At 36.2% G+C, this 15065-nt stretch overlaps 1 pseudogene; it reads right to left on the reverse strand.

Moving 5' to 3' along the window:
- Positions 1 to 1413: 1413 nt before the first annotated feature.
- Positions 1414 to 14728, reverse strand: LOC132045540 (uncharacterized; annotated as a pseudogene).
- Positions 14729 to 15065: the final 337 nt, after the last annotated feature.

A 15065-nucleotide genomic window follows, 5' to 3' on the forward strand; every position in this document is an offset into this window, starting at 1 on the left:
ATGCTCAATCAAAGATGTGGTTTGATGCTATGATCAAGAGATGAACTCCATGAGTAAGAAATGACATGTGAGAGCTGTCGAACTCCCCAAAGGACATGGTTGTCGGTTGCAAATGGGTCTTTAAGACCAAGAAGGATTCAAAAGGAAATATTGAACGCTTCAAGGCAAGATTGGTTGCTTCAAGGCAAGATTGGTTGCTAAGGGGTTTACACAGCGAGAAGGGGTTGATTACAATGAAACCTTTTCATCTGTGTCATCTAACGATTCTTTTAGGATCATTATGGCACTGGTAGGCCATTTCGATCTAGAATTGCATCAGATGGATGTGAAAACAGCTTTTCTGAATGGTGATCGTAATGAAGAGGTTTACATGGAACAACCTCAAGGTTTTGTTGGTACAGGTGATGAGCATCTAGTGTGTAAGTTGAAGAAGTCTATCTATGGACTGAAGCAAGCTTCTCGGCAGTGGTATTTGAAGTTCGAGGAAATTGTCACTTCTATGGGTTTTGTGGAGAACAAGATTGATCATTGCATCTATCTCAACATCAGTGGGAGTAAGTTCATCATTCTCACTCTTTATGTTGATGATATTTTACTTGCAAGTAATAATTTAGGACTGCTTCATGAAACTAAGCAGTCATTGAATAAAGTGTTTGATATGAAAGATTTGGGAGAGGCATCGTTTGTTCTAGGTATTGAAATTCGACGAGATAGGTCTCGCAAGTTATTGGGACTTTCACAAAAGGCCTATATTGATCGTATTTTTCGTTGGTGATTTCATATGGAAAACTGTAAGGCTGGAGATGTCCCTGTTGTGAAAGGTGATAAGTTAAGCCTAGACTTATGCCTCAAGAATGATCTAGAGAAAGAGTATATGAAAGATGTGCCATATTCAAGTGTTGTTGGGAGCCTTATGTATGCACAGGTTTGCACTCGCCCTGACATTGCCTTCATTGTCAATGCTCTTGGACGTTATCAGTCCAATCCAGGAAGAAGCCATTGGGTTCTCTTGGCAAGAAAGTAATGAGGTATTTGAAGAAAACAAGAGATTATATGTTAGTGTAGAGAAAAGTTGATGATCTTGAGGTGATTGGTTACTCGGACTCAGACTTTGTGGATGTCCCGATGATTCGAGGTCTACTTGGTTTTATCTTTATGTTAGCAAGGGTGAAATATGTTGGAAGAGTGTGAACAAACTCTTACGGCATCTTCGACTATGCAAAGAAGAGTTAGCTTGTTGTTATGGTGTAATCATAAAGCCATTCGGCTTAAGAATTTTATTTCAGGACTTGTGATAGTTGATTCCATAGACCTTCAAAGATTTATTGTTTCAAGAGAAAGCTAAATGCAAATAAAGGTAATAAAGAAAGCAATTTAAAAAAAAATGAAAAATAACGAAATAAAAAGCCATTATACTTTTGATGTTGAACAGAATATGTAGCTTCATTGAAAAACTACTTAATTGAGAATCAACTAGGTCTCAAAAGGAGCATGCATGACAAGACCTATAAGAGGCCAAAAAGCACTAGTCTTCCTTTCTAGATTCACTGTTCTGCTGTCATTGTTTATTTCTCATATAGAAGACAATGTCATCATTGGAAGTTTAAGGTTTTATCAATTCATGAAATCAGCAGTGCAATGTCTTAGACAAAAAAATTGTACTCCAGGGGCAAAGAAGTAGGCTAAAGTCCTTACTACTAGACTTTCAGCAACAAGCTTGACACTTCGAATGACTGAGGCTTCACTGCTAAACTGTCTACACCGGAAACCAGGAGTTCAACAAATGGCCATCAGAAGTTTAATAAATAGTACAAAGAGGTATTATTAGGGGATAGGCCACAACCTTTCTTGATAAAAAAAAAAGGAGTGGGGGGGGAGCAGGAAAAAGAGGAGCTAACCACTACCTGTTATCAGCAAGACCTCCCGTGCTTTCCAGTAATTCACGTGCAGCAGAAAGTTCAGAAAGTGTTGCTGCAGTGACTCTCCACCTTGAAAACTGTTCATGCTCCCAGGCTACCTACAGCGTTTAGTAGCTTTAGCACAGTAAAAAGACTAAACATTGCATACAAAGACAATTAAATAAGTAAAGATAGGTATATCTGATTGCTTTAGCAACCAGTAAGAACAAGCAAATTTAACAGGAAGAGCATTGAGGTTTAAGTGGGAGGTGTAATCTTTAGTCTACAGAACGTGACTGTCACATAGTAGTCAATAAAATAGCTTAGAACAAGCTCTCCAGCTGGTTACACAACAAAAACTGGAACTGTCAAAAACTTCTATGCAAATTACATCACTGAGGGCTTAACTTCTATCCATGACAAAATTACAGATTAATGATGCATAAAAATCATAAACGCATTTCTAGTTACTAAGTGGCAAGGAAACATGACAAAAGACTTCCATTTCCTCAACTTCATGCAACATTCTTCATCCAAATCCAAAGACTTCCGAGGCTACTTTGCAGATTAAATCTGGAAAGGAAGCCTGAAAAATTAATTGTATTCACAATTAAGTCAACTTTTTTTCCTAGTCCTTTGAAAGGAAAAAGAGCAATTGTGTTCCCGGAGAACTGATTGAAATTATAAGCCAACATGGGGGAGAGTAGGTAAAGGAGTGCTATTTGAGCATGACAGGGATGAGCAGGTTGACGGGGGGTGCTTATTTTGGAGCAAGGAAATGCGATTAGTATTCTCTTTCCAGATTCCTCCATCAAGGTCAATCTATTCATTTACATGGTAATAGAGAGGGTGGTTAAAAAGGAGTATGGAGATGTCCCTCACCGATAAGATCAGATGTGAATGTCCTCTCGAACTCTAGGGGAAAGATGCTGCATAGTAGCCTTTTTATGTGGTTTTTTTCTTTTGAATTGAAGTTTCTTTTCAATAAGGTAAACTGAGCAATTCACAAAGCTCAAACAGATTATTAGTCTCAAAGACAAAGATGTTTTACGGGCAAAAAAGGGGGTCGGGGCGCGGGATGACCACTAAGTTACTACAATTGCACAAATAGCACCCAAGCAACCACTGCATATGCACAAATCCATGAATATTGTCAATGAGATCAGTGATTGTGACCAAACTGTACGCTGAATACAAATCTCACTCTGTATCCATTTTTTTTTTTTTGCCTTAATAACTGCTTCAATCACACCCCAAGGGTAGTCTTAACCACAATAACCAGCTTTTAAATTATCATAAACAATGACAAGGGGTTAATTCGAGTAAAACAACTGTTGATTTCATTAGAGAGCAGCAGTAAGCACAAGTACGGTCCAAAAGGTATGCTTTGTAGCTTTTAGTGAAAATTTGCACAATTCACTTATAAACAAAAATTGAATTACCACAACAGAAAGCAGTCAAAAAAACTTTTTTTTTTTTTTTTTTTTTTTTTTAAAATATAATAATGAAAGCAGTCTACAAACTTTGAACTGCAGACATAATCCAAAAACTAATTTAAAAATCATTTTCTAATGTAAGATTCTGAAGCTCTATAGTTGGTCCAAGGTTTGAGAATGACCAATCAACTATTCATTAACCACAAACTAGTTGAGTTGGTTATAGAACTATTGGTATCCAAGCCACACTATACACTATACAGTACGTTTACATTGACCATCGCCCTACCACAATTCTCATCTTTTATCCAGACTTAGGACAGGCTGCGAAGCTCACACAGATAGAGTTCCAAGAGTCTGAAAACATAGCAAGAAAACCATGCACTATGTTTGACAACCAGATACGCAGGGATGTACACTTTTTTTAAGCAGTATATGTACTTACTCGATGATTCGACATGTTTATTTTCTTGTGCTTAAGACCAACTTGAAGGCCCAATTCTTCTGCTACAGTAGAGAAACCCTGCAAAAATCAGCCGTTTTAGACTAGAAAGGGAAGCGGTAGAAGTAATAAAATAGAAAATTCTCTTAGGTTTCTCTCATAGACACCATTTGCTGCAAACCTGAAATAGCTTCTGTATGTAGGCATTTTCTGAAGGTTTAGAAACATGAAGATGTAGCTGATTGCCAAGGGAACCAACACTGTTCAAGCAGATGGCATAATCTATACTCTCACGTAGACGTTGGTCAAAACTCCGAAGCCACTGAAGAAAGCTTACACATTCAAAGGGCCGAGAGAGATAGCTGCAACTTAAAAAGGCAGGACAAAAAAATTGGAAGGACTGTTGCACCTTTTGAGTTCCATTGTAGTTATACGGGCCACCAGATGTCAATCCAAAGAGTAAGTTGTATCTACCTCTAGTTTTAGGATTTGAATATAGAGCAGAAAACAACCTAGCTATTTCTAGGAGTGACACTACACCACTTCCATTGCTGTCACTTCCCACTGACAATGTCTGTAAATTCAACAATAGAAAAAAGTGATTAAGGTCATTTATTATTAAAATGACCGCTCAATACTTAATAGAGTAAGTTATTATTTACCGGCGCAACCCCAAACGTGTCATATGAAGCCACTATGGCAATAGTTGGGAGTTAATTTGAGTCTTCATCAACTTTAAGTCCTGGTAACCAGCCCCGACAGTTAAAGAGTAAAGATACTGATAAACTTTCAAATAACAGTCTACTACACTGATTAATTAATCTATCTATTAACCCATGCTCTGCCCATTATTGTTAGAAATTCATCTGCATAATTCTTAGTCTTCTATATTTCACAAAGAAGGAAATACAATATGATTATGGTAACATGACACACAAAAAATTTCGAGTCAGCACAATAAGGAAATGCATCCGTAGATACTAAATTGATTTCATTACTAAAAGAAGAAAAAAAGTAATTCAATGTATTAAGCTTGAAATGCCTAGATAAGTAAATTGATTTCATTACTAAAATAAGAAAAAAGTTTATTTTGGCCATAAATACCCTTAATTCTTTTTTTTAAAAATGTATTAAGCGTCCCACATTACAATTAGAATCCACCCAAATTTTAGAACCCAACCTGCCAAACTATCTTGTTCTTTTATTATAAGTAAAAAGAAGACTACCAGCCCACCAACAATGGCATAGTATTGAATTGATTTGAACATTTTGCAACTCAATTAGAGTAGATAACAAGATATTTTAATTTTTCATTCTCGTCCACATGAAAGTTACAAAGAAAACATTATATTACATAAAATCTGGACATAGAAACAAGATCATCTAATTTCTTCCACTTCATCAAATACGTAACTTCAAATCTGTAGATCACAGATCTTTTCTCCGTTACATTAGTTTGCCCTATATATAATAACAGAGTGAAATTTTTGATAATGAAATTGGCCCGAAGAAGAGGAAGATGATGCAGAACCCTACAGAACCCTGGGCGTGCTCTAATGAAAAAACGGAGATGCAGAACCCAGATGGAGGACATTTCTAATTTCTAAAATTAGTGTGGGTTGTAATTATTCTAAAATTAAAACATGAGACCAATCAGGAAATGCTACATGGCTTTTTAAGAGAGTCAATTTAGATTGAGTTCATATGAATCTTCAGCCAAAAATGATCATTGTTTCTCCATTCAAATTCATGTCATGCCATTCATACCAAATAAAAGTAAAAGTAACAAAGTACGGTTGAGGACTATATTATAAGGAAAACAATGTATAAAAAAACATTGAGATTCATATATATCTTTCTACTTGCGCTTCTCCGCGATTTCCAAACAAATTGACGGATATATGAATCTTCATTGTGCCATTTTCACATGCCATTCAAAATGAAGTCACTACCTAAAATGAAACTTAAATTAAGAAAAAACAAATAATTCAATGCACTCAGCTTGATCTAATTGACTATTAGAAGGAAACAAAAACAGTTGCATGTACTGATGATTTGCTTGACTATTATATCGAAATCAAAGTATAGAAAAAAGAAACACCTTAGGCACATATAGATTCATTAATATTCAAAAATCCAGAGCGAACAAAATAAAGAACCATAACAATTATGAAGAAGAAATTGAAGGCAAGACCATACGTAGCCCCCAGAAAACCACTCAAATTTAAACCTCTATTTCCATGCAGTGCCAATTGTAATAATGCAAGTGACAGTTGTACATAAAAAGGTAACATCAATAGCCACGAACTGGAATTTCAAACTATCCTATGTAAGTCTCTTAATATCTCATAAGAAGTGACAACAATCTATAGCTTAAAGGATTGATGGAGTATACGAAAAAGTTGCAACTTTAGCTATCTGTGATATTATTACCTCTGTTTGACAGAAATTGAAATTAAGACTGATGTGGAAATTTTCTCTTGCCTTGTATTCATCATCTCTACATGTATATACACACTTTCTCATGTACAAAATGAATAAAGAAAATGATTAAATATATACACTTGTCCTATTCTAATTCATCTACCAAATAACAGGAAATTATTCCTTCACATGCTGGTCATGTGAAGGAAAGTTGGTGGAAATTTCCCAAAACATCACAGCTGTACACTTCCTCATCTAACGGCTGAGATACAATCCATCTTATTTTTATAACCAACAGCTGTGATGTTTCCACGTGTATAAAAAAAAAAGTCAAACTGGGCTTATGTGGAAAGAAGACAGATCTGGACAAATCTGGACAACATTCGTGTCTGAATAATCATTTTTATCTCCTTTCTCCTTTGTCTTCTTCATTTCTCTCCTTCTTATTTCGAGTCTCACCATGGATGAAGCCATCTTGGGGTTGCGTTTTTCCAACATCCCCCCTCAAGGTGGAGGAGAGAGACATCACCCTCAGAAAGAGGCTTTGTGAATAGATCTGCGAGCTGGTCCTTGGAAGGAACGAAGGTGAGAGTAATAATGCCGGAGAGAAACTATTGGCGCACAAAATGACAATCTAATTCCACATGTTTTCTGCGCTCATGAAAGATGGGGTTCCTCGCTATATGAATAGCAGCTTAGCTATCAGAATGGAGCGGAATCGGAAGTGAAATTGGAGCAGAAAGATCGTCAAGAAGTCATATCAACCAAGTCACGTCGCATGGAACGATACTCTGCTTCGGTAGAGGACAAATAAATGGAGATTTATTTCTTCAATTTCCATGAAATCGGAGCTCTTCGAGTGTAATGAAAAACCCACTCACAGATCTACGAGAATCCTTGCACGACGCCTAATCAGCATCGCAAAAAGCGAGCAAAGAAAAAGAGAAATCTTATGACAGAAGAATACCTTGACTGGATCGGTGCTTAGATACTTCAAAACCTTCAATCTAGCTGAATAATGAGATATGCAAGGACGTTGCATATATTGACTAAGAACAAGGATGGCGAAGCATAGATCTGGTCGCGTATTGGTCAAATAGATCAATTTGCCCACCAAATTACGATAAAGAGTTGGGTTCTCCATGCGAGGACTGTCATCTGCTCGCAATTTAAAAGAAGGATCTAGAGGGGAGCTGACACGTGGCAGGTGGGACACATTGAACTCCTACAGCATATCTAAGGTAAATCTCCTTTGATTGACAATAAATCCTGGTTTTTCGCGCAAAATTTCCATTCCAAGGAAATAGTGAATGTTTCCTAGATTCTTGACTTTGAATTCCGTATTAAAGAAGTTTTTGATGTCCTCAATTTCCACCAAATCATCCCCTGTTAATAGGATGTCGTCTACATATACTACCAAAATGGAAATAAGGTCCCATGTTGGTTTAAAAAACAAAGAGTAGTCATTTAGTGATGAAGAATACCCTTTGAAATTTAAAGCTCCTGCAAGCCGAGCATATCACTACCGTGAAGCTTGCTTCAACCCATACAAAGATTTTCTTAGGAGACGGACATGTTTAGGTGAAGGTCGATTCAAACCTGGTGGAAATTTCATAAACACCTCTTCTTGTGGATCACCATGCAGAAACGCATTGTTGACATCCAATTGAGACACACACCAATCTCTTTTGGATGCAACAATTAGTAAACACCTTATGGTTGTCATTTGCACCACAGGTGAAAAGGTTTCACTATAGTCAATTCCCTCTCTTTGTATGTCCCCCCTTACTACAAGCCGTGCCTTTAACCTTTCAATGCTGCCATCTGATAGATGCTTTATCTTGTAGACCCATTTGCAAGGTAAAGCTCTTTTTCCTTTTAGGAAGTACAACCACATCCCATTTGTTGTTGTCCTGTAAAGCTTGAATTTCTGAATTCATAGCTTGTTGCCAACCTAAATGTTGAGAAGCTTGTGTGTAACTGGTTGGCTCACTAAGATTGGAAAGAGAATGAAAAACATGCTGGTTATATCTGCTGATAGAGAAGAAAAAGAGTAGACAGTAGGATTTTCAGGTTGTGCAAAACATGCCTTGTTGAGATCTGTGAAAACTAGGCTATTACAAATGTAATCTTTCAGATAAGCTGGTCTATGATGAATCCTTCCTGTCTTTCTAGTAGGAGTGGATGATGTTGTGGGATTAGTTAGGAAATCAGTAGGATTTGGTTCATCAGGCTGTAAAGGAGGAGAATTTAGTGATATAGAATGTGGAGAGATAGGACAAGTAAGTGGTGTATTTGATTGTGTGGAAGAATGGTTCATAGGTGTAGGAGAAACAGAACGGTCATGACCTTGAGAGGAGGAGTTCTGCAATGGAGATAACACCTCATTTGATGTATCTGGTGATGGATCTGGTGTATTTTGGTTGCTGGGATTTGTGGTAGAATCTGGAAACATAGTAGATTTGATTTAGTGAAGGGAAAATGTGATTCATAGAACTTGACATCTCTTGACCCAATTATCATTCTAGTATCTAGTTCTAGTAGCTTGTAACCTTTTTGGTGTAAAGGATACCCTATCAGAACACAAGCTTTAGCCCTTTCATCAAATTTACCTCTGCCTTGACTTAAAGTTGATATATAGCAAAGGCACCCAAAATTCCTCAAATGATCATATTGAAGTTGTTGTTGAAAAATTACTTGATATGGTGTCTTCCCTTTGAGGACACTGGATGGAAGTCTGTTGATAATGTGTGTTGCAATCAAAATGGACTCTCCCGGTACGATATAGGTAACTTTGACCGAAACATTAAACCCCCGGCAATCTACTAGTAGGTATACAGGCTTCCTCTCAACAATGCCATTTTGTTGAGGGATTGCTACACATGATAGTTGGTGAATGATTCCCTGTGATGCAAGAAAAGCAACCTCTTGTGTTCCTTTTCCCAATTCTAGGGCATTGTCATATCTAATCACCTTCACTTTTGTTCCAAATTGTCTCTCTACCATAAGTAGAAACTCTTTAAGTACAGGGAAGGCATTACTTTTAGTGCTTAACAAGAAAGCCCAAGTTCCTCTACTGTAGTCATCCACTATGGTCAAAAAGTATTTGAACCCATTATAAGTACTAGATTTGTATGGTCCCCATGTGTCAATATGTATGAGGTCAAAAATTCCTTTAGATTTTATAGCACTGATAGGAAAAGATAGTTTGGTCTGTTTAGCCTTAGGACAAATGCCACAAACAAAATCAGAATTGGATTTACAATGAAGGAAATTCAAATGTTTCATTGCTGAAAATGGTAGGTGACCCAACCTTACATGCCAAAGCTTTACATCAGGAGTAGCATTAACATGTACTGAATTTTGAACAAAAACAGACACAAGAATGGAATTACTTCCTTTTTGAATTGAAAATACATCATTAGTAAACAAACTTCTAGACTTAGGACTAGTGGTATCTAACAAATAAAGTCGTTCTCTAACTTCACCAAAAGCTTGAGGACTCCTCATAGAAAGGCCCTGCAAGACACACTTATTAGATGTAAATAGGATATCATATTTGAATTGAATACAAAATCTATGAACAGACAATAGATTGTACTTAAAATCTGGGACATGCAAGACATCAGTTAGAATATGACCAGGCAAGATAGAAATACTCCTTGTATGAGTAACATTTACCTTGAAAGAATTAGGTAGACTATGATCCGTACTTTTGTGGTTGGTTGTTGAACCTTTGAGGTGCATTCCCTTCTTTTCCTGATTGTATCTTGAGTCTTTGATTGTTTCTCCCCTGTCCAGCAGCCATGAATGCTGCAAATTGTGCCATCAGTTGTGTGTCAAATTGCTTGTTCTGTCCATTTACCATGAAAGACGCAAAATCAGAGGTGAAGTTTGCATTTGCATATGCTTCTCTCTGGTTCTCATCCTGTAAGAGGAGTGAATATGCAGGGTCCATATTGGGCAAAAGATTCATCATTAGAATATTCCCCCTTGCTTGTGCATACACATCATTCAATCCTATCAAGAATTGAATAAGTCTTTGATTCTCTAGTGATTTAGCCAATTTTGCCTTTCGTTCACACAAACATGCACATGAACAGCATATAACTACATTGAGTGAATCTAATTCATCCCACAGTTTATTTAGTTTAGTACTATATCCAGCAACATCACTATTTCCTTATGTTAATCCAGACAGTTCCTTTTGGAGGTGATAGAGTTTGGCTCTATTTGATTTGCCAAATCTCTTCTCCAAACTATCCCATAAGTCTTTGGTTGTCTTAGAGTACTTAACACTATCTGCTATGTCCTTTGATAATGCATTTAATATCCATGAGATTACCATGTCATTAACACAGCTCCAATGTTCATATTTATCAGATTCCAAATCTGGAGATTTACAACCTCCATTAATGAAGACCTAGCTTCTTTTTGGCTGAAAGGGACAGCAAGACAGATCTCCTCCAACCCTGGTATCCTCTTCCATCAAACACTGTGTTGACTAGAGTCATACCAGGTGAATCAGAGTTATTTAAGTGATAAGGGTGAAGATTGTCAATGGTCATCGTTTTTCCAGAATTCTCTGTTTCATTAGTTGGTGTTTTGTCACCCATTTTGCTCTACTGAAATTGATTGTGAAATCTGGATTTTGATGTATGAAGATAAAACTTTGGATCGAGCTATCGCTTTGATACCATGAAAGAAATTGAAATTGAGACTGATGTGGAAATTTTCTCTTGCCTTGTATTCATCATCTCTACATGTATATATACACTTTATCATGTACAAAATGAATAAAGAAAATGATTAAATATATACACTTGTCCTATTCTAATTCATCTACCAAATAACAGAAAATTATTCCTTCACGTGCTGGTCAGGTGAAGGAAAGTTGGTGGAAATTTCCCAAAACATCACAGCTGTACACTCCCTCATCTAACGGCTGAGATACGATCCATCTTATTTTTATAACCAACAGCTGTGATGTTTCCACGTGCATAAAAAAAAAAAAGTCAAACTGGGCTTATGTGGAAAGAAGACAGATCTGGACAGCACTTTTGTCTGAATAATCATTTTATCTCCTTTCTCCTTTGTCTTCTTCATTTCTCTCCTTCTTATTTCGAGTCTCACCATGGATGAAGCCATCTTGGGGTTGCGTTTTTCCAACAGTCTCATAACAGATGATATACCATGTGCATCAATTTAAGCAGTAGTTAGTTGAAAGATGTCAAATCAAATTTTAAATGACTAAATGTAGTATTAGTTTAAATTAATTCATTTTAATAAAGGCATATGATTGTTGGAGTGAGATATACCCGTTATTTAAATAAACACAGATCACGTGCATGTCAAGCATTCTAGAACTAACATTTAAGGCAATTAAGTCAAATCAATAATCCTAAAACAAACATCAATTCAAGAATTATAGTAAATCCACCTGTTCCTATTTTTTTAAGGAAACAAAAAAAAAAAACAAGAGAGAAAGAAGGTGAATTAGAACCTGAATATTTACAATGTTGGCTGACGCAATTCTCTTAGGATCTGAGGCGGCAACAACAAGCTTGTAGCTGTAGACATGTGATCAACTGAATCATTGACAATATATTTATCACAAAGAAAGAAAAAGAAAAAATTGAACCTTCGTCAAGATGACAAGATACAGATTTCCAAATTCATATTGATATCTAATCTCAGAAACAATACCTCAAATACAAAAAACTTGTTCGGCCCCATGTCATTTGACACTGTCCATGTCGGGTAATCATAAATGTTTGATACATTCAAGAAAATAATTATCTAAAACCAACTCAAAACTTTGCAAGAATGTAGATGCATCAAAGAGTACACATAGAGTTATGTTTTCTCTTCCATAACGAGATTATATATGAACTCCAATTGTTTTACCTAAATTCTACTATACAATTAATATTCAACTCAAACAAAAGCCTATATTCATGCTCAACAATCGTGTTGCCAAAATTATAGGACCCTCTTTTCCGTTTTCTTTTTTGCTACATTTTGGTGAACAAGCTCATTACCAACAGAGTCAAAATAATATTTAGCTCAAATTGACAAAAGAAATTACCAAATGGGATTAGTTCGAGGATAAAATCGAATGGAATCCATTAAATGTATGATAATGAATTAATTATTACAACAGATTGGCTTAAGAAAATCACAAGCACTTGTATACTAGACCACACTTGTGGATCACACTGGATATGTTTTTGTTGTATACTAGATAGAAAGTTGTCCAGTCTGTGTTAAGAGATCACTAAAACACATTATAATCTTTTAATGTCATGGCGTACATACACCAAATGAAAGAGGCAACTTCTCAAAAACAAAAATGACATTTGAACTTACCCGCCTGTAGTAGCTGTTGCAGGTTGTCCACTAGCATCATTTCTCTAAACTTCAGCTAATACAACATTGATATTCATCCCCGAAAGCAAAATACAGAGGATACTGGAACTGAATTCCAAAAGGTTAAAAATTCACTATTTTGTTATAGATGATAAAAATGAAACGATTCAAGATCAAGGATATCCACAGAAACTGGAAGGCAATGTCAGTACCCTCATTAAATAAAGACAGGTGGTAAAATCTATCTCAACGGAGAAAGACACAAGTACTAATTTTGTTCTTTCTTTGGAGAGGTCGCACCACTGAATTAAATGTGAACTACACACACTCATTGCTCACATGTCAAATAGTAACTAAAATAGCTCAAGTTGCACTTCATCACTTTGGGGAAGGATGCATCAGTTTGACAACTATAGGAAGGTTGGACTCAAGGGCTGCCACTTTACAAAATATTTGTGTTTGTTGTTTTATCTCATCTTTAGCCAGCAAAGGAAACTTCAAAGGCAATTTCCAAAAGAGAAACAGAAAAGATGTTTCCCTCCATTCAGCTCTGAAACAGAGTCTACAGACATCTCCATGCTCCTCCTCGATTGAACTCTTTTTCCTTCTTTAGAAACTAACAGAATCAAAGTTTCAGCATTTTCTTCTACCTTTAGGAATCACAGTAATGACTCCTTTGGCCTAGATTATAAAAATTGTCACATTATTCAGAAAAAAGTGATTGCAGGGACAAATGTCATTTAAGAATAATTACCTTTACAGCACTAATAGTTGGTTACTAGTTCATGAAATCGTTCCATACAGTAACCAAACATCAAGGTTTTGATAAGCAGTGTCCAAATATCAAGCATACAACAAAATACCCAGTGTAATCCCACAAGTAGGGTCTAGGAAGGGTAGAGAGTAACCTTACCCCACCCAAACATCAAGTATGACTAACAAAAATATCTAATAAAAAATTCATCCATCCATTTCAATTCATGTGAACCTATTTGCTATTAGTCCGTGCCATAAAGAATGACCCCTTTCTATATTTGGAAACAATTTACCTTTATACAATGATTACACAAAATATATGTGACTCATTTAACACTACAAGTTTAAAAGTCTTCTCTTCTTTATTAAACTCTGTGCCCAATCAAATATGTTCACATAAATTGAAACAGAAAGATTATAATTAATTCAGGTAAAATAATCCAGCCTAACAAGCACTAGACAAATAAAACCCATGTAACATGATGAACGATGTGCTCGTGCAAAATATGCATTGTCACAGAAAGATATGCCAAAAGAACAACACAACATGGAGGATTAATTGCACTTACAGGGATATTAGAATGTGTAAGCAACCATTCCAACTCGACCAATTTGTTCCTCAAGCTGTCAATATCCTCATCAGCACCAAATGTGCTGTCTAGGTTTTCTGGACTAAATTTGGGAGGAGTAAAAGCAATAAACCCCCTAATACCATTTTTTGTTCAATATATTCTGCAATAAGAACCAATAGGGAGGGCAAGGCCATCAGACGAGGCAATCTAACATTCTAACTGCATATTACATGAGGAACAGAGAGTCGTCCTCTAACATGATCACCGCAAAAAAGGTTAGTAATTCGCAAGCAAGGAGGGCACTAGAATAGTAATAAAATCTGTAAAAGAAATGTTTGTTATATGGAGACACCACCTTCCACACCATCCTAACCAAGAGTGGACATTCTTCCTTGGTGACACGAACCACTAATCTTATTGTTTGAGGTGGAGGGTATCCTTACCACTGCGATATCCCTCCGTTGTCAAGAGTGATATAATCTATAGTCTGACCATATTTCTTACCTAGGAGCGGATAGTTCCATTACATCCCGCAAAAGAGTAATCAGTATTAGAGCTCCTATAAAGATGATTATAGAATCTGCATGAACATAGACTACAAAATTCAAAGAAAACACTTGGCTGGATTTCTTAACTATCGTTCGAAACCTCAAGGCTCCCTAGAGATTATGCCGGAGGCTGCTACAGTCCGTTGCATAGAAGCTGACTTGATAAATTGACTTGAGCATTTAGACTTTCAGTTATAATTCATGAGGGCACTTGTTCAAATGTTCTCCTATAGTTGTGCATAGCTAACAATTAGAAGATCATAGTAACAGCAAAAAAAAAAAAAAAAAAAAAAAAAAAAAAAAAAATTAGGAGTATAGAGTAAGATCATAAATGAAAAAGACAAACAACAACATCCGATTTTTTATTCAAAGAAACCATTTCTCATGACTTCACTTGCTAGTTTCATCGTCAATAAGTGTTACAACAAACTAATCTTTACATCCAACAAGTCTGTATCACCTAGTTTTATCAAGCGAGTCTGTGTCACCTAGTTAAAAAAGAAATAAAAAAATCAAGATAAAAATGGAATTTAAAAGAAGTAACTAAACTGCATTTTTAATGAGGGTGAGATTTCCACCCGCAAGAGTGGCTCAGTTGGTTGAACATGAGGCTTTATAAT

This window comes from Lycium ferocissimum, unplaced genomic scaffold (genome assembly GCF_029784015.1).
Source record: "Lycium ferocissimum isolate CSIRO_LF1 unplaced genomic scaffold, AGI_CSIRO_Lferr_CH_V1 ctg6961, whole genome shotgun sequence".
Lineage (NCBI taxonomy): Eukaryota > Viridiplantae > Streptophyta > Magnoliopsida > Solanales > Solanaceae > Lycium > Lycium ferocissimum.